Source organism: Callithrix jacchus, chromosome 3 (assembly GCF_049354715.1).
Source record: "Callithrix jacchus isolate 240 chromosome 3, calJac240_pri, whole genome shotgun sequence".
NCBI classification, from domain to species: domain Eukaryota; kingdom Metazoa; phylum Chordata; class Mammalia; order Primates; family Cebidae; genus Callithrix; species Callithrix jacchus.
Genome location: NC_133504.1, coordinates 110,047,398 through 110,071,740, shown reverse-complemented (window position 1 = coordinate 110,071,740; position 24,343 = coordinate 110,047,398). Strand labels below are relative to the sequence as shown.

Genomic DNA, 24,343 nt, shown 5'->3' with positions numbered 1-24,343 from the left:
AATGGATGAAAAAATAGATAAAGATATTTAAAGTGGGTTTAGTCATTATTTCTGAGGTATGACTTCATTATTGCAAGTGTTGGAGTCACACAATTTTAGAAAGCCACACTTACAGTTTCAAGTGGTTTTAAATAAGCCCTTTAAAGAGCACTGGAAAAATCAATCTAGTAAGTAATGAAAGTGTGGAGAACATGATCACGAATGAGGACTTATGCCTGGGAATTAAATTTGCAGCGTCAGCAGAGGTTTAGCAACTTGCAGAAGAATTGATGATGTGCTCTGTATTAGATAATTACAGAGTGGGTCCAGTGAACACACACACACTGGTGTTAAAGATGCATATGAAGAGTTTCAATAAAATTGTTTCATGAAATGTGAGAAAAGAAAAAGTCATGTTAATCAGTATAAAATAATTAAATTAAAATAACATTTTAAATATGTATGTGAACAATAGATTAAATATCCCAAGTGTACATTACAATATATTACCCATTTGTACATTCTGTTTGGCCACTTTGGTTGAGGATCTTCTAACTAGAAAGATGAAGATGGTGTTGTATTGGGGGGGCACTTTATGTTTTGGCCTATGCAGCTTTTATTAATGTGATTGTTTCATTAATTACCATTTCCCAAACTCCATGGTAAGCCCCACGAGAGTTCAGCCCCTCTCTGGTTTTGCTCCCTGCTGCATCTCTGGCGTTTTGCATGGGGATAGAACACTGAATACATTAGTTGTTTGAGATGTAAGATAAAAATGTTGACTTATTTTCATAATTGCATGACCTAGAAAATACTGGAGGAACTGAAATAGAAACTTTAATAAAAAGTTAATGAAAGATAAGACATTTTAATACTTTATACCCTAATGTTAATCAAGGTGTCTTTAAAAATATAAAAAGTCACAATTTTTTCCCCCTTTAGAAATCAAATGGTTCATATTTATGCAATGGTAATTCTGAGGCCTCTATTTATTATATTTAACTCATCGGGAGATTCCAAGTTCAAAAAGGCCATTCCTATCAGAGTTAGATCAAACTGAAATTGACCTGATAGTCCCACAGACTGATCTTTTTGAAAAACATAAAAATTGACCCTTCTGGTCTTAAAGCATGAAATTTAGATTTGTTTTATTTGAGTTCCTTCCTCAGGACAGGACCTTCAGGCTTCTAAAAAAGTATCAAAGAACTGAAACTCACCAGATCACTGTAGCAGGTACCTGACCCCTTTCTCACCATGACTGATTCCTTACCCCTCCCTAGCTCTTGTTTCCTTACACATTGTTACATTTCTTCCCTGCCATATAAACCCCTAGTTTTAGTCAGTCAGGGAGATGGATTGAGACTGTGCTCCTATCTCTTCAGCTGCAGCACCTGATTAAAGACTTCTTCATTGGCAATACTTGTCTCAGTGATTGGCTTTCTGTGAAATGAACAGCAGGATATAGACTGGAACCTTGGTGTTTCAGTAACAAAACCATGAAAAGAATGGTAATAACTACTACTTATTGAGTATGTACATTTATTATTTTAGTTAATCATATAATGACTGTCTGGGTGTGGGAGCTCACACCTGTAATCCCAGCACTTTGGGAGGCTGAGACAGGCAGATCATTTGAGGCCCAGAGTGTGAGACCAGCCTGGCCAACATGACAAAACCCCATCTCTATTAAAATTACAAAAATCAGCCTGCCATGGTAGCACATGCCTGTAGTCCCAGCTACTGAGAAGGCTGAGGCACAAGAATCACTTGAAGCTGGGAGGTGAAGGTTGCAGTGAGCTGAGATCATGTTACTGCACTCCAGCCTGGGCAACAGAGCAAGACTGTCTCAAAAAAAAATCATACAATGGTCTTATGAATTAGCTGTTATCCACATTTCAAAAGTGGGGGAAACTGAGGTTCCTGAGCTTAGCAGCCAACCTTTACCATGGGTTAGATACTGTAATAAATGCCTTACATGCTCAATCGCATTCAATTCCCATGACGATTTATGACTGTTATTATATCTATTTCACAGATGAGAAGACAGAGGCACAGAATGGATTAGATTAAAACAACTAGAAAGTATGAGTGCCAGGATTCAAGTCCAGGCAGCCTGCCCCAGAATTCCGCTCCATAACTACTACACTATAGTACATTGTGAATATGGGAGGAAGCAGTGGGAACTTGAAAAATGGATTTATTGCAGGGTGTGCTGCAGTATGTGTCCCAAGTGAGGCCATTTTTATTTCTCTTCCTTTGCCTTCCCAGTTGTTTTTCCCCTGTATGCCACAGGAAACTAGGCACCTTCTTGTTCATTTAAAAAATACCTATTCACTAAACCTTTAAAGGAAACGTTTAGTTACTGCAATGGGTGTACGTAAGTTGGTTGTGTAATAGGAAGGAAACAAGCCAGGACTAAAGACTTCATTTCTAAAGAAGGATTTTAAAGCAGACTAAGAGTTATTTCTCAGAGCGGGTCATGAAGCAGGAGTCTCTCTACACCCTTTCATTGCTATGACGACAGCTTGCTCTCGCTACAGGCAGCCAGAAAAAGCAGCTGACATTTCAATGCTAGGAACATAGGGGAGAGGTTTACAAAAACGCAAAACAAAGACAAAAAAAAAAAGACTGTTTTGTTTGAATTTCAGTTAGAGAGGAAAAAATATCTCCTGGAGCAAGTCAAAAGCCCTATTCTTGCCTTTAGAAGAGATAAGAAAGAAAAAATGTTGGGGGCCTTCTCTCTTGTCCAAGTAGGCCAATAAAACAGAATTGACCGTAAAGCAGCATTTCTTCTCACTCTGTGTAATGGCAAACTGACTCAGAACACTTTCTTTGGTTTCTTTGACTTGGCCATTCAGAAGCTACTCACTGATGCAGCAGTGAAGACTTACTGTAATAACTACCTCATGTTGAGGCCCCTCTATCAGGGGAAAAAAGCAGTGTCAGATTTACTTTTACATTTCTTTGGATAAAAAAGGCAATTCATGGATATTTCCTTCTCTGATCTCCATTGTTACTTCCAGAGAAATCATTGCAAGTATGTAACAGATGCATCACTGATGTATGAGATTCCTTATAAGCAACCAGTCAACTTTCCTGTGCATTTAGTACTCTGCCAAGTGCTATACTTGGCATATGATAAACATCACATTTGATTCCTACACCAACCTTATTTGTGTGTATTATTATCACCATTTTGCTAAATAGATGGGTAAACTGAGTGCTGGAGATGTGAAGTAACTGCCAAAGCTTGCACTGCTTCTAAGAGGCAGAAGCAGGATTCTAGCCCAGATGCATTAGACTCTGGAGCCCATGATCTGCCCACTCTGCTGTGCTGACTCAAAGACATAGACCTGGTATTGATGTTTGAGTATAGAGCAAAATGTATAAGTACAAGGAAGAAACCCTGAGCAAAGATCTAGAGTCAGTTCCCTTTCTATGGAGTTTCAATAGGGACGTATAGTTAGTCCAGTACTTTCATATTGGCTACAGGTGATTGATTGCTTTAATGTACCAGACATGGGTCTTTTCTTCACTTAATTCTCAAAACAAATCTCTGAGGTAGCTACTAACTTTATAATCCCATTTCCATTAATGGAGAGACTGAGGCACAAAGAGATTAAGTTGTTTGCCTAAAGTCATAAAGCTATTTAGTGCCAAAGCTTGGATATAAAAAATGCTTCTTATATAAACCAGGTCCATATGGTCAGATATAAACTACAGCTTATGGTTTTATTCACTTTATTATATTGCCTCCCCACCTTTGGAACAATCAGTCAAGACCGTGTACTCTGTTTTTCAAAGTTCTATCCATCTTTTGATGACTAAGACATAGCCAGGCTAGCCCTCGGTAGTGCTACCACCGCTAACTCAGCCTTTGGCAGAAGATGACCTGTGGGCCCTGTGAGAGACAGACCCCGCCTTGGTTAAGCATCTCTTAGGAAGCCAGGCCTACTGGGAAATGTTCCTGGAATTATGGGGATCTCCTTCTCCAGATCATTCTAGAGGGATAAGTGAGGGCTACGTGTACTTCAAGTCTTCTAACAAGTTATTTATGTTCTCCTTGGTGGAAAAATGTTCCCAGCGTGTTCTGGGCATGGTGCTAAACTTATGTAAAATGCAATCTTTAAGTCAACTGAGTAAAAATAACTGTCAAGAGGAAATGAAATAAATAATGTTTTGAAGTTGTCCAGATACATCAGTACTCATTTCACTTCTGTCATCAGTATTATTTTTACTTAGTTGATATGTGAATCTGTGCCATGAGAAGCTGTTGGGGATTAAATCCCAAAAGACCTGGGAAGGAAATGCTGTTACTCTAATTGCTCAATGGCTGTGTGAAAATTTTCTAAAAGAAAAAGAAAAGGTTCATAAATAACATGTACATATTCTTCTCCAAAATGTGGAAAGTGGAACTAGTTGATTTGATGATAAGCAGATGAAGTAAACTGTTCTGCTTTGCTAGATCTTATTAAATGAACAGAAATATGAACTTCAATCTTTCCAAAGAGGGTGTTTTTAAGAAAAAAATAATAATTAACCATTAGGTTTAACTGAATAAGCTGTGAACTGAAAAAAGCTGGTATCTGTGAGGAAGGGAGAATTTAAAAAAAGATTTCTGTTGACTTGTACTGAGTGAACATTTCTATTCAATGTGCTTAGGCCCTGGGCCAGAGGAGAGCTCAGACACAATGCCAAGGTGACATAGTTAACCTCTTTGCAGATTGAAGGCAGTGCAAAAGATACTTTTCCTGCAGTACCTCTTGGTCTACTGTTTCAACAGTATTGATCTGCAGTTGAAAGCAAGTTTTTTTTTTTTTTTCCTGCAGAGTGACCTTTAATACCTGGGAAGGTATTATTGTTTTATTTTAGAAAAGAGAGCCAGAAATGATAGTACCTTATAATATGAGTTATCATAATCTCTTTAGTTCTTTAATTCTCCGCTCCCTTTTTTGCTTTTGTAAATAAGACATCAACAAGAATTAGGGAAATATTATGTCTATGTGTGAGCATTTTAACAAATGATAGTAGGAGGCAAAAAACAATTAGTTATATAAAGCTGTAAAAGGGAATCAAGAAAGGGAAAATTATCACAATAACTTAAAAATTATCAAACAAGAATATAGTATAATAAGAGGAATTTTCCTACCTTTTGGAAAAGCAAAAAGTTCTGTTTCTGCATTGCTGTTGAGTATGGGAGACTGAATAACTTTAGATAATTTAAATATGGAAAACATGCAAATTATTTCATTTGAAAGTTTTTTTTAAACTACCTTCTTTAGAGTTTATTTCATATATGTAATAAAGTACTTCTACAAAACACATTTCAGGATTCAGGCTTCGCTAAGATCAGAATGCTACTGAGGCCTTCCACAGCTCTACATTTCTATTTTTGGTCTTCACTAAAATCACCATCATTTATTAATACTTGCTGTTTAATTTTGCAGGAAACATGAAAACATGAATACAAATGCTGAAGTTCTCTATTAAGTATCTTTTCTGTAAATCACACAAAATTTTTTTTGTAAATAAATGGCTTTATATTATTTAGGCAAAAATATTTGACTGCTTTATCAGATCACGCAAATCAGCTTAACAAATGCTATTAGATAATGCAGTAAATTTATTAAAACTTACCTTTAAGTAAGGGGCTGGACCCAGAGTCGCTGCAGAAAATTGAAGTTGAATCCCCTCTGCACACAGACAGGGAATAAAAGTTTGACAAATACCCAAGAAAAACTCTTTAAATCCCTTTCCTCATTAGCTCTGCTTCTTTGCCCAGAGGCACATTCAAGTCTACTGGAGTTGAAATTCTGCTGCTCTGTCAACTAGTAGGGGTCTGAAGTGACAGACGAGAATTTGGAGGTTGGCACCAGAGAGTATTTCAGACTGTCATCATTTTTGTTGCAGATTCCTGGATTCCCCTAGCAGGCTGGCCTCTCACTGCGAGGGCTTTACAGGCAGTGCATGCAAACCAAAAAGGAAAGAGCTAATTCTGGAGGCGTGGATGGGGTTAACAGTCTTCCCCTCAAGCTCTTGTTCTCAGAGCCTCATAACTTGGCCAGAATATAAGCACTTGGCTCTTTATGCATTTTTTTTTTCTTTTTCAAACAACTCTGAAAGGTTTTATAAGCAACATCCCTTTTTTGGGATTTTTTTTTTTAAGACCTTGAAAAGAAACTCCATGCTGTTGTTTTTTCCTAAAGGAAATTAGGGAGTAGGGATTGAAGGAGGGGAGAAAAGAAATTGCAGCAGATGCATTTTTGCATTGCTCAGTCGTAAATTGTTCTAACAAATACAGTCTGAATTTTAATAGGAAGGTACTTTAGATACCTTAACCTTCTATGAATGGGCTTTGGAAATGTACATATATAAAAATGATTGCTCTTTATATTATAGATTGCTTGTATGCTGATTCAGAAATGTTGCAATTCTCCCCTCAACTCCTCACTGTAACTTCATGGTTAAAATAGTTGGTCTCTAAGAAGGAGGGTTCCCATGAAAAAGAATGGAGGTGTGCACTTATTTTTGGCCTGGCATTCTAGTTATTTGTATATGTGTCCAATCTCTTCTGCTACTTCTACACTTGTCACACATCTATTATGTGTCACACACTGTGCTAACAGCTTTTTATGCATTATTATCGGTTGATCTTCACTATCCATGGTAGGTTTTACTGTGTTCCCTTTTGAGGGGTAGTATCTTACAGCAGTTGAATCAGCAGGATTTGAAGCCAGCCAGCTTGGATTTGCACCCTATCTTCACCACTTTCTAACTACGACCCGGGACAAGTTATACAACCTCTCTAAAGCATCAGTGTTTTTATTTATAAGATAGGGATACACATATGGAAATGATGATAATATCTATCTCAGTATATTAGTGAATACAGATAAACTGTGTAGAACACCCTGCCATATAGTAGGCACTCAATAAATGTTAGCTATTATAATTTACATAAGAGGAAAGTAAAGCTTAGTAAGACCGAGTGGTTTCTCTAGGGTCTCCAGCTATAACTTATAGGGTGGGATTCCAAATCAGCTGCCATGGCCACACTTACGTAACTTGTCTATAATACCTCAATTATATGATATAGACATATATTTATCATACCTACTTCTGAGCAAGCTGTAAGCTCCTTGAAGGAAGGGGATGTGCCCTTTTTGCATTCTTTAGGTGCCTAGCACAGTGCTTTGTATACTGTAAATGTTTCATTAACATCAGATGACTAATTATAATTTAATTTAGATTTTCTAAATGCCTGCCAAAGTCTGGCCAAAAGCAATAACACTAATAAAAACAAAATAAAAACAAAATAAACAGAAAACCCCACCTACCGTGCTAGACAAATATGTCCTCTCCCAAATCTCTTAAAACACTTTAGAATTATTTGCCCTACTTATTTTCAGAATACTGCAAGAAAAAGGTGACAAGAATTATCTCTATTTTGCATTTGGGGAAATTTGGGAGCAGAGGTTACTGGGCACTTTGCCTAGAAGCCAAAAACAAGTCATGGTGCAGCTGGGAACAATCTCACATCTTTAGAATCAGGATAATTTGTTCCAAGCTGCCATTCCCAGGACAGGATGAAAGGACTTGACGTCCTTTTGCCTCAGACAATGGGATGTTTTTCCTTAGCCAAGTTCTATGGGCTGAGCAGTCTCCTCGGAGGAAGGATAAAGTGGTGGGCAGTGTTTGGCCATGCTGCTCCCCTGCATCTGTGCACATCTGCTTTGAGAAGTGTGGAAGGAAGACACAGACCATTTCTCCAAGTCTCCCGAGGGGTGCAGGAGCAGTGGGACTATTGCAGAGTGTGTAAGAAAAGCATTTCTGAAAATTTGTCCCTAGTTGGCTTAGGAAAATTTTCCTGGGGACCCAAAATATTAACTTCTTATTCTAACTAGCATTCCCTATTTATTTTAGATGGGTTTGTAAAATTGATTTCAGGTGATTACATCAATTTAATTAGAATGTAAAAAAGAGATTCAGTTAGAGGGCTCTGGAAAAAAAAGATTTACCTACTAAAATTTTTTTCTACTAAAATTGGTATTTTAGGCTTCTGTGAAATGATCAAAATAAATTTTCTTATACACTCTGTGTTAACCTAAAAAATAATTACTTAAAATTCCAAACTGGATTCATTTCTTAAATGTAAATATGTATCTAGAGAGTTCATTTATAGGTGACAAAGCTTGAGAATTTTGACTCTCAGTTTTATAGTAAGTCTTATTAATTTATAACATGATTAAAAAGACAGTGTATTTATTATAACAAGACAAGAGAGAAAAACAATATAAAAAGACATTTGAATTCACAGTGTCTTTCGAGTATAGCTTTATTTGGAAATGTTTGTTGGCAGATATTCAAGTTCTTATTGTTTTTGAAGCTGTCTCTTCTAAAATAGTTAACAGTTCAGAAAGCTGAGGACAATAAACCCACAGTAATACTCACCTAGCAGATAGACCTGTATATCAGATTTAGAAAACATATGTGATGTACAAATGGGTTGGGAAAACTTTGACAAAGAGCTCATTATGTTACTGTACATGAAGTGATGTAACATCAGTGTTGGTCAGAGGATGTGACAGATGTCAATATCTAAGTTGGATTTTTTTTTTTTAAAACATTTTAGTGTTAGGATTCCCTTTGAGAATCTGATGAAAGTGGTGGGCAAGCTCCGAAATTTAACCCATCTATGAAACTCCTCCCCAATATCCTCTCAGGGGTTCTATGAAGTCAAGAACCCCTAATTCAGGAGAAGGAGCACAGAACACGTTAATCAATTCTCAAGCATATACCGAACCTCTTTGTTACATATAGCAGAAGCCTCTGGGTGATATGAAAGAAATGTAGGTCCTGCCTATTAGGAGTCCAAGAGCCAAGACGTACAGTCACTGTCAGAAAGTCACATGATTCCCTTGGAATAGTGGAGATCCCCAGGAAGGAGGCAAGTATGGGTGAGTGAAAGCTGCAGTGAAAACAGAGTGTCTGTACTGGTTTTGGCTGGGACCTGGCCTGTAGGACCCTCTTCCTTGCTTACTCAGTGTATTAGTTTGCTAGGGCTGGCAGAACAAAATACCACAGACTGGGTGGCTTAAACAACAGAAATTAATTTTCTCACAGTTCTGGAGGCTGGAAGTCCAAGATCAAGGTGCCAGCAGGGTTGGTTTCTCTGTGGCCTCTCTCCTTGGCTTGTGGATGGTCACTTTTCTTGGTGTGTCCTCACACGGTCCTTCCCCTCGGCATGTATGCTTCTGGTGTCTGCCACTTTTTATAAGGATTCCAGTGGTGTTGGATTAGAGCCTCACTTTTATGTCCTCGTTTAACCTTAATTTACCTCTTTAAAGGCTCTATCTCTGTCTATAGTGACATTGGGGGTTACAGCTTCAATTTATGAATTTTTGGGGAAATAGTTTAGCCCATAAAACCACATTACATTTAAAATATCTTCCCCATTATGTTTTTAAGACCTTGATATTTAGTTCTCTGTGGGTCTTGCTTCTGGGACCCATTTTCAGTTCTCAATTCCAGCTGAGTTTATGATCTCTGCTTGTGGAATTTCCTCATCCCCACACTACCATCATATCTTGGCACTGAACCATTTCACATCTTTCAGCTCTGACCCACTGGGTCATTTTCTGACTATGGGCTCTTGCAGGAGTTTATTCTAGCCATTCTCTCCCAGGCCAGCCCATCTATGGGTTTAGTCATACCCTCTATTTATTCTTAGGCAGAGGCTTGATACAAAGAGTGCAATTGACAAGTAAGACAGTAGCAAAATGTGCACAATATTTTGTTAAATATAATGTGGCCATTATACATTACACATTAAACATTATATTTCACAAAATTATGTTTTGCATTATATATTTAACAAAATTAAATACAAATGAATTTTGAGGAGACACAATTCAGCCTGTGACAGGAGTCATTTGTTCATGTGTAAAAGGAAATTAAATTTTGAGACCCCCAAACTCATTTAGCTAGAGGGAAAAGTCAAGCTGGGAACTGGGTCACACAAACCTGCCTCCCTGTTTTGGTTCCTAAATAAGATGGCTACAAGATGAAAAGCTACATGCCTCTCCCATATTTTGCCCACAAGGAAATTCCTAGTGAGCTGTTAGAACTTTATCATGGCAATGCAAATCGATAGCTTATCTTTACAGGTGCAGTCACTCCTGGCCCACCAGGCACAAATGCATATCTGATTGTTCCCCTACCCCATTTTGTCTGTGTTATCTGATGTAAAATGCAGATTTTGTTTTTGAATGGAGTCTTGCTCTGTGTCCCAGGCTGGAGTGCAGTGGCCTCCTGGGTTCAAGCGATTCTCTTGCCTCAGCCTCCCAAATAGCTGGGACTACAGGTTCATGTGGCCATGCCTGGCTAATTGTTTGTATTTTAGTAGAGATGGGGTTTCACTGTGTTGCCCAGGTTGGTCTTGAACTCCTGGGCTCAGGCAATCTGCCGCCTCGGCCTTCCAAGGTGCTAGGATTACAGGCATGAGCCACTGTGCCTGGCAAAATGCAGATTTTTCACGTTTTTCCTCTGCCCCTTTTGTTTAATCTTATGTAAAAAAAAAAAAAAAAAAAAAAAAGTTAGATTCATGGAGCCAGGCAAAGGCATAACTGATTATTTTCCCTTAGCCCATCTTACATGAAAACTGTATGCTTCTCAATAGCCCACCCTTTCCCCTTTAAATTTGGAGCTCTCAAAATCATCTTGGGAGAAAGGCCCTGTCTCCTGCCTGGCACATTCTTAACTTTGGTAAATAAGTCTCCTAAAATTATTAAGACTTGTCTCGTCATTTTCCTCAACTGACACATTTATTTATTGAAGCAGGGTCTCACTTTGTCACCCAAACTGGAGTGCTGTGTGTGATCTTGGCTTACTGCCACCTCCGCCTTTCAGGCTCAAGTGATCCTCTCACCTCAGCCTCTTGAGTAGCTGGGATTACAGGTGTGCCCCATGGCACCTGGCTAATTGTTGTGTTTTTAGTAGAAATGGGGTTTCACTGTGTTGCCCAGGCTGGTTTTGAATTCCTGGGCTCAAGCAATCTACCTGCCTTGGCCTCCAAAAGTGCTGGGATTACACACGTGAGCCACTGTGCCCAGCAGGAATTATTTTTTTCTTTTCCTTGATGAATAGCACATGTTCATAGTCACATAGAATTTTGAAAGTCCTACAGCCTTTGCTGGCCTGCCTCTGTTCCTTACAACCTAGATTAACATTCTTGAAAACATTATTAGTTTCCTATGCAATTCATGGGGGTCTGAGCCATCAGACAAGAAGGTCCTAGTATTTCTGCTGATGTAACATTCTTGAAAACATTATTGGTTTCCTATGCAATTCATGGGAGTCCAAGCCATCAGAAAAGAAGGTCCTGTACAGATTTTTCCTGGATATAAACCCACCTGTATTACTGGCGCCTGCTGAGAAGGTTGATTGGATCCAGGGGTCACACTCACATACCTAATCTCTGTAAACAAAAGACTGTTTAGAGAAACTCTTGGTGTTCTCCCCAGAGCATGCTTTCTTGCCATTTCCAAGAAATTGGATAGGCTGAGAATTTCCAAGTTTCTTTTTGCTTAATAGTTTCTTCCTCCAATTATCTCTTTCCTATCATTTTCCACTATGAATAGCAAGGGAAAACCAGGCCACATTTTCCACATTGGGTTTGGAAATCTCATCAGTTCAATATCCAAGTTCATCACTTAGGAGTTCTGCTTTCCACCCAACAGTAGAACATAATTCAGTCAAGTTCCTGCTATTTTATAACAAGAATTGCCTTCCCTTCAGTGTCCAATAACATGTTCATCATTTCCTCTGAATCCTCACCAGAAGCACCTTTAACATTTATATTTCTACTAACATTCTGTTTGTGATAATATACATGTTATCTTACTTGATAGCTGATTTATCTACAGTTCCCCTTACTTCTTTCTGAGCCCTAACTGGAATTTCCTCTAATATCCACATTTCCACCAACAATCTTTTCAAGGCAATCTAAGTGTTTTAAAACCATGTATCTAGGCTGGGAGTAGTGGCTCATGCCTGTAATCCCAGTACTATGGGAGGCTGAGGCAAGTGGATCATTTGAGGTCAGGAGTTCGAGACTGGCCTGGCCGACATGGCAAAATCCTGTCTTTATTAAAAATATAAAAATTAGCCTGGCACAGTGGCATGTGCCTGTAATCCCAGCTACTTGGGAGGCTGAGGCATGAGAATTGCTTGAATCTGGGAGGCGGAGGTTACAGTACGCCAAGATTGCACCACTGAACTCCAGCCTGGGCGACAGAGCCAGATTCCGTCTCAAAAAAAAGAAGGCCGGGTGTGGTGGCTCAGGCCTGTAATCCCAGTACTTTGGAAGGCTGAGGCGGGTGGATCATGAGGTCAAGAGATCGAAACCATACTGGGCAACATGGTGAAACCCCATCTCTACTAAAAAATACAAAAATTAGCTGGGTGTGGTGGTGGGTGCCTCAGTCCCAGCTACTTGGGAGGCTGAGGCAGGAGAATCACTTGAAGCTGGGAGGTGGAGTTTGCAGTGAGCCAAAATTGCACCACTGCACTCCAGCCTGGCAACAAAAAAGAAAAGAAAAGAAAAAAAACTTCCTAAAAAATTCTTCCCACTCTCACCATTATCCAATTCCAAATCCACTTCAACATTTTTAGGAGTTTGTTATGGTGGTACCCCACTCTCTGTACCAAAATCTGTATTCGTTTCCAAGGACTGCCATCACAACTTACCATAAACTGTTTGGCTTAAGGCAATAGAACTTTATTTTCTCAAAGTTTTGGAGGCCAAAACTCTAAAATCAAGGAAGCAGGGCCATACTCTCTCCAAAAGGCTGTAGGAGAAAATCCAAAAGAATCTAGCCTGATGGTATTTGCTATGAACATGGACTGTCAGATTTATTACTAGAATGCTAGACATGTGCGTCTGAGTTCCAGTACAAAGAGTTATGTATATCCAGTGCTTTGATTCAGAATTGGTACATTCTAAATTGAAGAACATTTGGAGTCGAAGTTCACTACCTGTTGTTTTCTTAACCCTTTAATCCTTCATGCTACCTCCCTATTAGACGCTAGACTGTCAGAGGACATAAAAAAGACCTGGGGAGCTTTGCTTATCACTTATGTTATTGAATACTACCAGAAATAAATTCTATTCCTCAAGCTAAATTACACAAGTCAAGCCCTGTGAGGAAAAAGAATGTGATCAAAATCCCTGCTCTCTCTGGAGGAAGTATAGTAGAAAATTGATGAGTCAGACAACCTGAATTCAAGTTCCAGCTTTGATGCTTCTTAGCTGTGTGATGTTGGGCATGTTACATAACCTCTCTCTGCATCTCATTGTCCTCATGTGTCCCATGTGGATGACAATAAAACCTGTCTCATCAGGTAGCTGTGAGGAAAAGAGATGATGTTCACATCATGTGGATGACAATAAAACCTGTCTCATCAGGTAGCTGTGAGGAAAAGAGATGATGTTCACATAGTGCTTTGCCCAATTCATGACTCAACTAGGGTTCAATATATGATGATAATAAGGATGATGATGAAAGCCAATAAGAAGGCTAAATATTGTTGAAGATTGTGTCATGGAACCTCTGTAATAGGATATAGAACGCCTCCTCTTTTCACATGAACTGCTAATACTCTCTGTGAAGAATGATGATTTTTAGGCAGAGGGGTGAAATATATCCCTTTAGTCAAGTTCTGCCAACACAGCAGCTGCTCACATAAGTCCCTTGAGTAGTATGCTGTTGTCTTTTCTCAGACAGATCCCTCATTGAGTTTGGGGGAATTTGGGTTGGCTGGGCAATAGCAATGTGAGCTATGTAGCTAGTCTTTCATTCTCACCTCACCTTGGGCTAGACACAGAGCCCAGTTTATCAAATCGCCTGGTGTACAGATCTCTTGCCTAAGTGAGGTGCAGCTGGACTTCATATTTCTGTGCATTTGACTTACAGGATGTGTGTTATTCACCAAGACAGAAGTTTGTACTTGGACCTTCTCATGGGTGAGGTCACTTTGCTGTTATTAGCCAAATACCGCCTTCTCCAAATGTCTGATATTTTCTTGGCTATAGTGTTCAGTTCCCAGAGCAAAATGTTTTAGACTAAGAAGTACTGCTTGTGTAATGATGCAAACCTATTCTGGAAATTTGTTCCAGTGGTTGTATTTTCTTCTTGGTTTTGAGCAATGATATTTGTATTTTCACTGATATTTTCCTTGTGAAGAAGTAATAGATTTCTTAGATTTTGCATGGTCTGATTTTACAACGTCAGGGGTGCAGCTGAGGCTTGGTCTCTAGCAAATGTTAGGAGAGCCAAATTTGGACTGTTTAGAGTCTACATTGGCATTAACTGGCTGGCAACTTGAAATGAGACAAAAATGAATGATTTGCACAATGCCTGTCCTCGCTAGCTTGGTATTTCTCAAAAATTTCTTTTCGTGATCACTCCCCCAAGGAGCTTTTTGAACATTTTTTTCCTAAGTGTCTCCTCTCACCATGAAATTTTAATATTGCAGATACACTGTGTATCTGTTTATGTACTATTATCTATATCTGTGTGTTCGTGTTTTTTTCTTTTTTTTTGATACAGAGTCTCGCTCCGTCATTCAGGCTGGAGTGCAGTGGTGCGATCTCGGCTCACTGCAACCTCTGCCTCCTGGGTTCAGGCGATACTCCTGCCTCAGCCTCCTGAGTAGCGGGGATTACAAGTGTGCAACACCACGCCTGGCTAATTTTTGTATTTTTAGTAGAGACAGGGTTTCACGACATTGGTCAGGCTGGTCTTGAACTCCTGACCTCATGATCTGCCTGTCTCAGCCTCCCAAAGTGCTGGGATTACAGACGTGTGCCACCATGCCCAGCCCTTTGTGTTTGATATATAAAATAATAGAATTCTAGCTACCCCTGAACCAACTTTGCCCTTTTACTAATGATCCTCACCAACTGACTGAAACATCTCATGCCTGAAAAAAACACAATTTACTGTGGGGTAATCCACTGACAATTACTATTTATAGCTGGAGAAACTGAGTCATGAATGATTTTCTAAGAACTCGATATAATATTTATAACAGCGTTCATTACTCTACAAATATTTATGAAAGAACACAGAAGAATTTTTTGAAAACATTACAGTTGCTTTTCTCAGGAAATGAAGTCAAAGTTTTATAATTATAACCTTTTTGTCCATCTTGTTACTGCTTCTCATGTTGTGTGCTAACATTGGTTGAGATCTGAAAAAACACAGGACAAATATCTCCTGCGCGTGCCCTTTTTCATTCCTATGGTCACATTCCTGATGAAAGCCCCAGTCACTTCATATCTGACTGTTTTCCCTATCTCTGGACTCAAATTCACAAATGCAATTGCCCTCAAGGGCCAGGGAGGCCACAGAAATTAATGAAGGCGACCAGAAGTAAGAAAACAACACCCTCCCCACACAGGCAGGGCTGACTGGCAGCTTGCACATGACCTTGGTGTTAGGAAGACAAGAGAGGGTACATGGAACTTGGGAATGGAAAATATGTCATCCATCTGAAGGCGGCAGCAGCTACTCAATTCTTGCAGCCTTACTGTCACAGGGAAATGACAGCCCAAGATTGTCTGATCATTTTACTGTTTTACAGCAAAGCCAGAAATCTAATATTTCATGGGATTATTAAGTACTGACCAACAGTCTCTATGACAAATAAAACAGGTCTGTGAGCTGGGTTGGGCCCCTTAAGACTACGTTTTGAGCATAGTTCCGGATACTTCCTTCTTGTTCCAACCCAATGTATCTTAAACACTATTTTAAACAATTTCACCCTCTCAAAGTGTAACTCACATCATGTTCCTCTCCTGCTTGAAAGCTTTCAATAGCCTCCCACTGCCTACCAAGTCAATTCTAAACTCGTGAGCCAGGCATTTAAAGCCATCTGCCACTTTATGTAATATCTTCCCTTCACTTATGTGAACATCAACTTTTTCTCCTTTCCTTGCTTTGTAATTTTCTGCTTCAGTCCTTTGACTAAGGTGAGTTCCTCTGCCTGAAACCTTCATGTTTAAATCTTACCAGTCTTTCAAGGTCCAGCTTAGATGTCTCCTTTCCAAGAAGCCTTCCTTGATATGTCTGATAAGAGGTTATTCTTTCTCTAACTTCAATAACATTATTTTTGATAAAGTACTTGGAACACTCTGCTCAGAGTAAGTGTGCTAGAACGAGATGGCTCGGAAGGAGTGGCTCCTTACTCTTCGCCTTTCACTTCCCATCTCTGACTCTGTCCTGTGTCGTAAGGGAACAGTATCTTCATTTACTTTTTTCTCTGGCATTTTTCACTTTTCATTGAGTAATACAGTTGTTTGTATTGAGGTCCCCTATCCTCTACTAGGTAATATTTTCAAGCAGAGATCTTTTTTCTTTCTTTTTAAGACAGGGTCTTGCTCTGTCACCCAGGCTGGGGTGTCATGTGCTGATCATGACTCACTGCAGCTTTAACCTCTCAGGCTCAAGCCATCCTCCTACCTCAGCCTTCCAAGTAGCTGGGACTACAGGCTTAAGCCAGCATTCCCAGCTAATTAAAAAAAAACAACTATTTTTGTAGGGATGGGGGTCTCCCTATGTTGGTCAGGCTGGTCTCAAACTCCTGAGCTCAAGTGATCCTCCCACCCGAGCCTTCCAAAGTGCTGGGATTACAGACATGAGCCACTCTTCCCAGCCTGGGATCATTTCTTATATAACCTTGATTCCCCACAGTGGCAAGTACTTAAGAAATATTTGTAAAATGATCATTTGCAACTCTATTGCTTGCTTCATTCACCAGGTCATTCCTTCCCACATGCCCCTAAAGTTCCAAATCTATGAATGTGTTACTTGAAGGGGACCAAATTGAGAGAAGGCAAACATACTTTGGGAAGGGTAATGTATGAGGAATGATCAGGCTTCTCATGCATTTGCATCATTTGCCTACCCTCTTTGGCCCAAATGTTGAGCCTTTTAAGCATTTTAAAAGGTTGACCAATGAAGATTTAATACGGTCTATTGACCCTCGTTTTAGCATGCTGTTCAACATCTGCCAGTTTTTAGATTTTATTTTATTTATTTATTTATATCTTTGAGGTGGAGTTTCGCTTTTGTTACCCAGGCTGGAGTGCAATGGCGTGATCTCAGCTCACCACAACCTCCGCCTCCTGGGTTCAGGCAATTCTTCTGCCTCAGCCTCCGAAGTAGCTGGGATTACAGGCATGTGCCACCATGCCCAGCTAATTTTTGTATCTTTAGTAGAGACGGGGTTTCACCATGTTGACCAGGATGGTCTCCATCTCTGACCTCGTGATCCACCCACCTCGGCCTCCCAAAGTGCTGGGATTATAGGCTTGAGCCACCGCGCCCAGCCTCATCTGCCAGTTTTTAAAAACTGGTCTGACATTCCCGAAGGAAAAAGCAATGAGCAATTCCTAGGTTAACTAATTTAAATAAAGGAATTTGATTTCTCTTTTGCCTTTCTGGGCTCCTGGGTACAGGCCAGTATACTTGGAAGTGGCCACAAGAGGGGAGTGTGAACCACAGTCATCCTTAAATGAATGAGACCAAGGAGTCATTATTTCTCCAGCTGAATGAAGAAAGCTTCATCCGAAACAATAGTCAACTGAATGATCATTCTCTTTCCAGCTAAGGATCAAAGACTGAATGTGGATCTGCCCTTTCTGTGCTCACAGAGACTGTAACCTTCACCTCTCAGGTATCCAATCAGACCATAACCCTGACTGGAAGAAATACTTACGGAGGAGGGCCTGAAGGATGTGCAGTTCCCTTCCCTCAATTTCTCTCATGTTATTTTACCTTTGCATGAAACCAGAGCCCTGAGAGAACTCTGTTCCTGGATAAACCTTGCTTTGGGTCCTGTAAAATTATTTCTACTGAATTGTGATTTGACCTCCCTCAGTCTTTGTACTGAGGGATGCTTTAAGAAGCAGCTGTTTAAAATGTGTTATTAGGCTGGGCACAATGTCTCATGCCTGTAATTCCAGCATTTTGGGAGGCTGAGGAGGGTGGATCACCTGAGGTCAGGAGTTTGAGACCAGCCTGGACAACTAGGTGAAACCCTGTCTCTACTGAAAATACAAAAATTAACCGGATGTGGTGGTGAGAACCTGTAATCCCAGCTACTCAGGAGACTGAGGCAGGAGAATCGCTTGAACCTAGGGGACGGAGGTTGCAGTGAGCCGAGATCATGCCAATTCACTCCAGCCTGGGTGAAAGAGTGACTCTGTCTCAAAAAAAAATTAAATTAAAAATTAAATATGTGAGTATATCAACATAAAAATGCTGTCCACAAATTCATACAATGTTCTGTTTTTGTTTGTTTGTTTGTTTTTTTGTTTATTTTTTTGAGACGGAGTTTTGCTCTTATTACCCAGACTGGAGTGCAATGATCTCGGCTCACCACAACCTTTGCCTCCTGAGTTCAAGCAATTCTCCTGCCTCAGCCTCCCAAGTAGCTGGGACTACAGGCGTGCACCACCATGCCCATCTAATTTTTTGTATTTTTAGTAGAGACGGGGTTTCACCATGTTGACCAGCTCTAGACCTCATGATCCATCCACCTTGGCCTCCCAAAGTGCTGGGATTATAGGCTTGAGCCACTGTGCCCAGCCTACAATGTTCTGTTTTTAAGGACCCAGGGGAGAAATTTTGAAGACTCATGGGAGAAATTTTGCTTAAAACTCAGAATGCAGGAAGAGCTGTTTGTCTTGATGTATTAACTCGTAAATATTTTAACTTATGCTTTTCTCTTGCCCTTGACTGCTGGGAGGCTTCATTTATTCAACCAGTATGTACAGAGTGTCCGTATGTATCAGGCTCTGCTGGCTGCTAGAGTTATGATGGAAAGCAAAAGGAGAAGGATTTCTGTCCTCACAAAGCTTCCAGTTTAGGGGAAGTGATAGATATTTATTTATTACTCAGATAAATGCACAAACTGAAAAGTGCTATGAAGGGAAGGCCCTTGCTATGAGAACATAGCAAGACAGGATTCATTTGAAGAAGTCCCCTTTGGGCCCCAGGATGCGTGGAAGTTTCCTAAGGAAAAGGAGGTGGGGTGCTGGCATTCCTGACCTGAAGGGTAACAACCTTCTGGGGAAGGAACACCATACATTCTGGCAACTGGAAGAATTCTAGGGGGCCGAAGTTTACTTTATGCGGATGGGGAAGGTATGGAGCAAGGTTTGAGGGAGGAGTCAAGTTTTGGTGCCCTGTATGTTTTTCTGCTTGTTAATCTTTTTTGTTTAACTTTTATTTTAGGTTCGAGGGTCTGTGTGCAGGTTTGTTTTATAGGTAAACTTGTGTCATGGGGGTTTGGTGTACAGATTATTTCATTACTCAGGGGCTAGTACTCACTAGTACCCACTAGTATGTTTCCTGATCCTCTCCTTCCTCCCACCCTCCACCTTCTAGTAGGCCCCAGTGTCTGTTGTTCCCTACTTTGCGTCCATAAGTTCTCATCATTTAGATCCCACTTATAAGTGAGAACATGCAGTATTAGTTTGCTAAGGATAATGGACTTTGGCTCCATTCATGTTCCCATAAAAGACAGGATCTCACTCTTTTTGTGGCTTCATAGTATTCCATACTGAACACCGTGGTGTATATGTACCACATTTAAAAAAATTCTATCTGTCCCTGATGTGTATTTGGGTTGATTCCATGTCTTTGCTCTTGTGAATAGCACTGCAATGAACATATGTACGTATGTGTCTTTATGGTACAATGATTTCCATTCCTTTGGGTATATACCCAGTAATGGGATTGCTGAGTCAAATGGCAGTTCTGTTTCTATATGCATGCTAATCTTACCCAGGCTTTGGTTTTACCCTGTATCCCTTGATACGGTGTCCTTTCATAAGAAACATACTTTGTGGAATAAGATGGAATAAATAAAAAGTTATTCAAATTTGCATTATAAGCATCCTCCATCTTGAATTAAATAAAACAGATTTCATACCATACCACCTCTGCCAAGTCTCACTTACATCCATGTGTTCTCACTCTTGGACACAGGTGTACTGTCCCACTCTGGGTGAGCCTGTGGACTTGAGAACATAGACTGGCTTTGCTCTGCTGGCATCTGAAGGCTCAAGGTATTTTTCCTTCACAGCACATCAGGATCCAGAGTTATAAAGTACTTGCTAGAAGAGGGATTCATTAAAAAATTAGAAATTACAGTTCTGCCTTCTGGTCCTATAAAAAATTACATCCAGGTCCCTCTGAAAAACACTCCAGGAATAAACAGGCCAAGTGAATAATAAGGCAGTATTTTATAGTTGCTTTTCTGATCAGAAACCTTCATCCTGCTGGCTTTGCTGAGGATTAGAATGTGTTGGTAAAATGTTGCTAGAGGAAGCCTCTGTGGTTAGGAGTTCTTGCCTTCATCTGTCATCTCTGTTCTCAGTATTTATTTGAACCAAGGCCTTAATGGGGCTGAAATAGAACAAGTCAATGCCTCTTATATTTCCTAGGTCAGAAAAAAGCCTATTTCTGAGCCCTTACTCGTTGTAGTAGCACATTTTATTTAACAGAAGGTGGTGGGGTGGAAAGGGAGAAGAAAATGAATTGTGATACCAGTAAGGTGGTTACAAATAGGGTTACTTACCATTCTGCCTCAGCCAGACAGAGCTTTTGCTGAGCTCCAAAATGCACTGGACATATTGCTGCCACAGTACTTTTGCACTGGCTGCCCCCTCCAGCATTCCAACCTGGAATGCTCTTTCTCTATATAACCACAAGCTTGACTTGTTCACCTCCTTCTAGTTTTTAATTGAATGTATGATTACCTAGATCATCCTATTTAAAATTGATGACCCTCTTAAACTCCTGATTCCCTTTACCATATTTCAGAAGTTGACAAATTATGACCTTTAACCACCTGTTTTTGTAAATAAAGTTTTATTGGAACACAGCCAAACTCATTTTGTGTTGTTGTATTTTACACCTTGAGTATGACTGCTCTTTCCCAACAATGGCAGAGTTGAGAGACACTGTGGCCCACAAAGTCTGAAGAACTGACTAGCGGGTCCTTTTCAGAAACTCTTCCAACACTGCCAAGTTTTATTTTTTCTGTTTCATTTCTAATCTTCTAATGGTATACACATATCCATATATCTATATTCATCTATATCTATCTACATATCCACATCTTATTTTTTATTTTATTTTATTTTTTGGAATGATGTCTCACTCTATTGCCCTGGCTGGAGTGCAGTGGTGTGATCTCGACTCACTACAACCTCCACCTGCTGGGTTCAAGTGATTCTCCTGCTTCAGCCTCCCAAGCAGCTGGGATTACAGACATGTGCCACTGTGCCCAACCCATCTTTTTCTTTTTTATTTTTTTGAGATGAAGTCTCCCTCTGTCACCCAGGCTGGAGTGCAGTGGTGCTATCTTGGCTTACTGCAACCTCCCCATCCTGGGTTCCAGCAATTCTCCTGCCTCAGCCTCTCCAAGTAGCTAAGACTACAAGTGTGTGCCACCATGCCCAGCTAATTTTTTTTTTTTTTTTTTTTTTTTTTGTATTTTCGGTAGAGATGAGATTTCACCTTGTTGGCCAGGCTGGTTTCAAACTGTTGACCTCAGGTGAGCCGCCTGCCACAGCTTCCCAAAGTGCAGGGATTACAGGTGTGAGCCACTGCGCCTGGCCAGCCCACCTTATTTGTAAAAATCTCCACGAAGTCAGGGATTTTTAATTTTTTTGTTAGTTCACCAATATATTTAAATGTCTAGAACATTGCTTGATAGATTCTGAATAATGATTTGTTGGATGAACAAATGAATAAGTGAATATAAAGTGTCCCACAAAGATAAGACAATTAGTTTGATCATTACTATTATTTCAATATAACTGCAACTTATGAAAAGGGGAAGATGTGCGTTACACTAGCGCATATTCTCAACCTAACACATAGGAAGTTGTGACTCTCACAAGACCCTCTCAAATGCTGCAGGAAGCATGCTGTCATGGGCTCGTCTCTGAGCCTTATATACCTGCTTACTTCTGCTGGGACACCTACACAATCCCCAAATAAACACTAGCGGAAAAGGCTTTTTTATGAAAGTAAACATCTTTTGTCATTCTAAAACTTTTGGCTTTTGTTGGGGAAGTGCTATTTTCATGTTCAGACAGAGGAATGCCTATTTTTACACTACAGCCAGACAAGACTCAACTGTTGAGCCAAATGGGCAGGTGTGTTTTCAAACTGTGTCTTTATTTCACTTAAAAGAAGACGGGAAGAAAGAAGCTCACCTTTTGACCAAGGAAATAAAAGGTTCAGCCCTCTAATTCCTTTCAGCAGCTGGTAATATTTTTCATATGGGCTACATTTCTTGATCACATAAACAAAAACAAATTTACATAAATTAATCTCTTGTCAACGTGAAATATCTATGTAGTTGATGCAAAAACATTAAGATTGGGCAGCATCTAACTAGAATTCTGAAGTTTATTTTTTAGTTTCTGCTGATTTTTCGATTGCTACTCTGTGCCCTCTATCACATCGGGGTTACCACCTGAGGCGTGGGTCTCACCACCTGCAGACTGACTCAATGACAATGAGTGAATGCACTCTCACACCGATACAGTGTTACAAATGGACTAGGGATGGACGTTGGCTGCTTTCAGAGGGTGAAATGCAACCAATCGACCCAGACCCTCTGTCCACACATTTATTCCCTTCAGATTTTACAACAGAGGTTCTAAGTTAACACATTTGTGGATAATTAACATGGTTAAAAGAAAGGTTTTACAACTGGTAAAAGCTTTAGGTTTGGGGCCTAGAGTAAATCTATTAACAGGTAATTCCCCTTTGATCTTCCCTGGAGAGATCACCCAGCACAAAATTAACATGAGTAAACAGAGTGGAGACAAACGGGTGTGGGGTTAGGCCTTTGATCATCTCTATCTCTCCCTAACTTAACATAATGGACCAGCCAGCCGCCTTCGGCCTGCCCTGATAATCTATAACTTTTCCCTAAATATTTTCTGTAATATTTTGCCAACCACCCCAAGTGAATCTCAACACCACTCCAATTCTAGTTTTCAAAACTACAGATCTGTCAGCCTCCTTATTGTTTCCAGGTAGTTTTTGAGGATGAGCATGAAAAAAGAGTTATGCATGGCACAAGGAGGTCACACTCTGACAGCTAGTTTCAATTGAGGGCCATATTGTTTAAGCAAAGTCTGGAGACATGTTTAATGGTCACGACTGGGAAGGTGCTATTAGCTTAGTGGGTAGAGGACAGGGCAGTTGTTAAAACATCTGAAGTGCTCAGGATTGGTTCTCCCCAACCCCATCCTGCCCCAACCTCCCAACAAATAATTATGCTGTCCAAAATGTCAGTAGTGCTGAGGTTGAGAAATCCTGTCCTGTGATACAGTTAACATGCTCCCCTTTCCTTTCTTACCCTTTTGCTTTCTTGTTGCTGATGTCACTCTTTGCAACCTGGGGTTCATAACAGGTGGCCATTTCTTTCTTCACCGGGAGGAGATGAAGCATGGTGAGCCATTCAAGCACTAAAAACACCTAAAGAAAAGTATTATTATTTATTAAGAGAGAATTATATGTTTCCAAATTTCATGGCTATATTTCTTCATGACTGCTTTTAAAAAGTTTAAATAAGCAAAGGGTGCTTATTACCCATGTGTCATCTGTCCTTTTGTGGGGTTGTAGAGAGACAGTCACAGTATACAGGCTGCTGGTATCTACTTTAAAAATCCACAGCTGATGTGTTTGCTCTCTTTGGTCTTTTTCTGGCTGTCCTATTCCAGAGTGTCCTCCTTTCCTCTCTTTCTCCTGTCCTCTCAGTGATCCCCTGGCCTCCTGGGCTTTTTCCTTCACCTGATACAACTGGAGGATATGTCTGCTCCAACCTCTCATTCTTTTCCCCTTAATTCAGTTGATTCTTGATTCAGTATTTCATCAACTATTTTTTGCTACTCAAGCATTCCCTTGGGGGTCTCACATTTCATTCAAGTAGCTTTTTAGCAATTTTTCTGAATGAAATGTTCTCCATCTTAATATAAATATAAATACTTATCCTTGCATGCTGAAAGTAATGGCTAAATAATAATTACTACAAAAATGAGAACCAAAGAAAAGAATCACTTTACTTAAACATTAATTTGGGCTGGAAAGATAACTTTGTGGCTTTAAACCAGATTCCTGATGCTTTAAGGATCTAAATCCCCAAATTTTTGTTAGAATAAACTGTGATTCTTTATTTTTAATTTTATGGAAGTCTTGGGTTCTTGAAGTCCTAGAGCTTGAGGTCTCAACTGGCAAGCATGAAAGCCTGGAAAATCCTATTGTTAACT

At 39.9% G+C, this 24,343-nt stretch overlaps 1 protein-coding gene across 1 annotated transcript in view; it reads right to left on the bottom strand.

Annotated features, from left to right (window-relative positions):
- The window catches only part of SPARCL1 (SPARC like 1), a 59,468-nt gene extending 53,520 nt beyond the window's left edge, over positions 1–5,948 (bottom strand). The window contains exon 1 of the mRNA XM_002745617.5: positions 5,617–5,948. The gene's annotated coding sequence lies outside the window, so the exon portion shown is untranslated. The remainder of the gene's footprint in view (positions 1–5,616) is intronic.
- Positions 5,949–24,343: the final 18,395 nt, after the last annotated feature.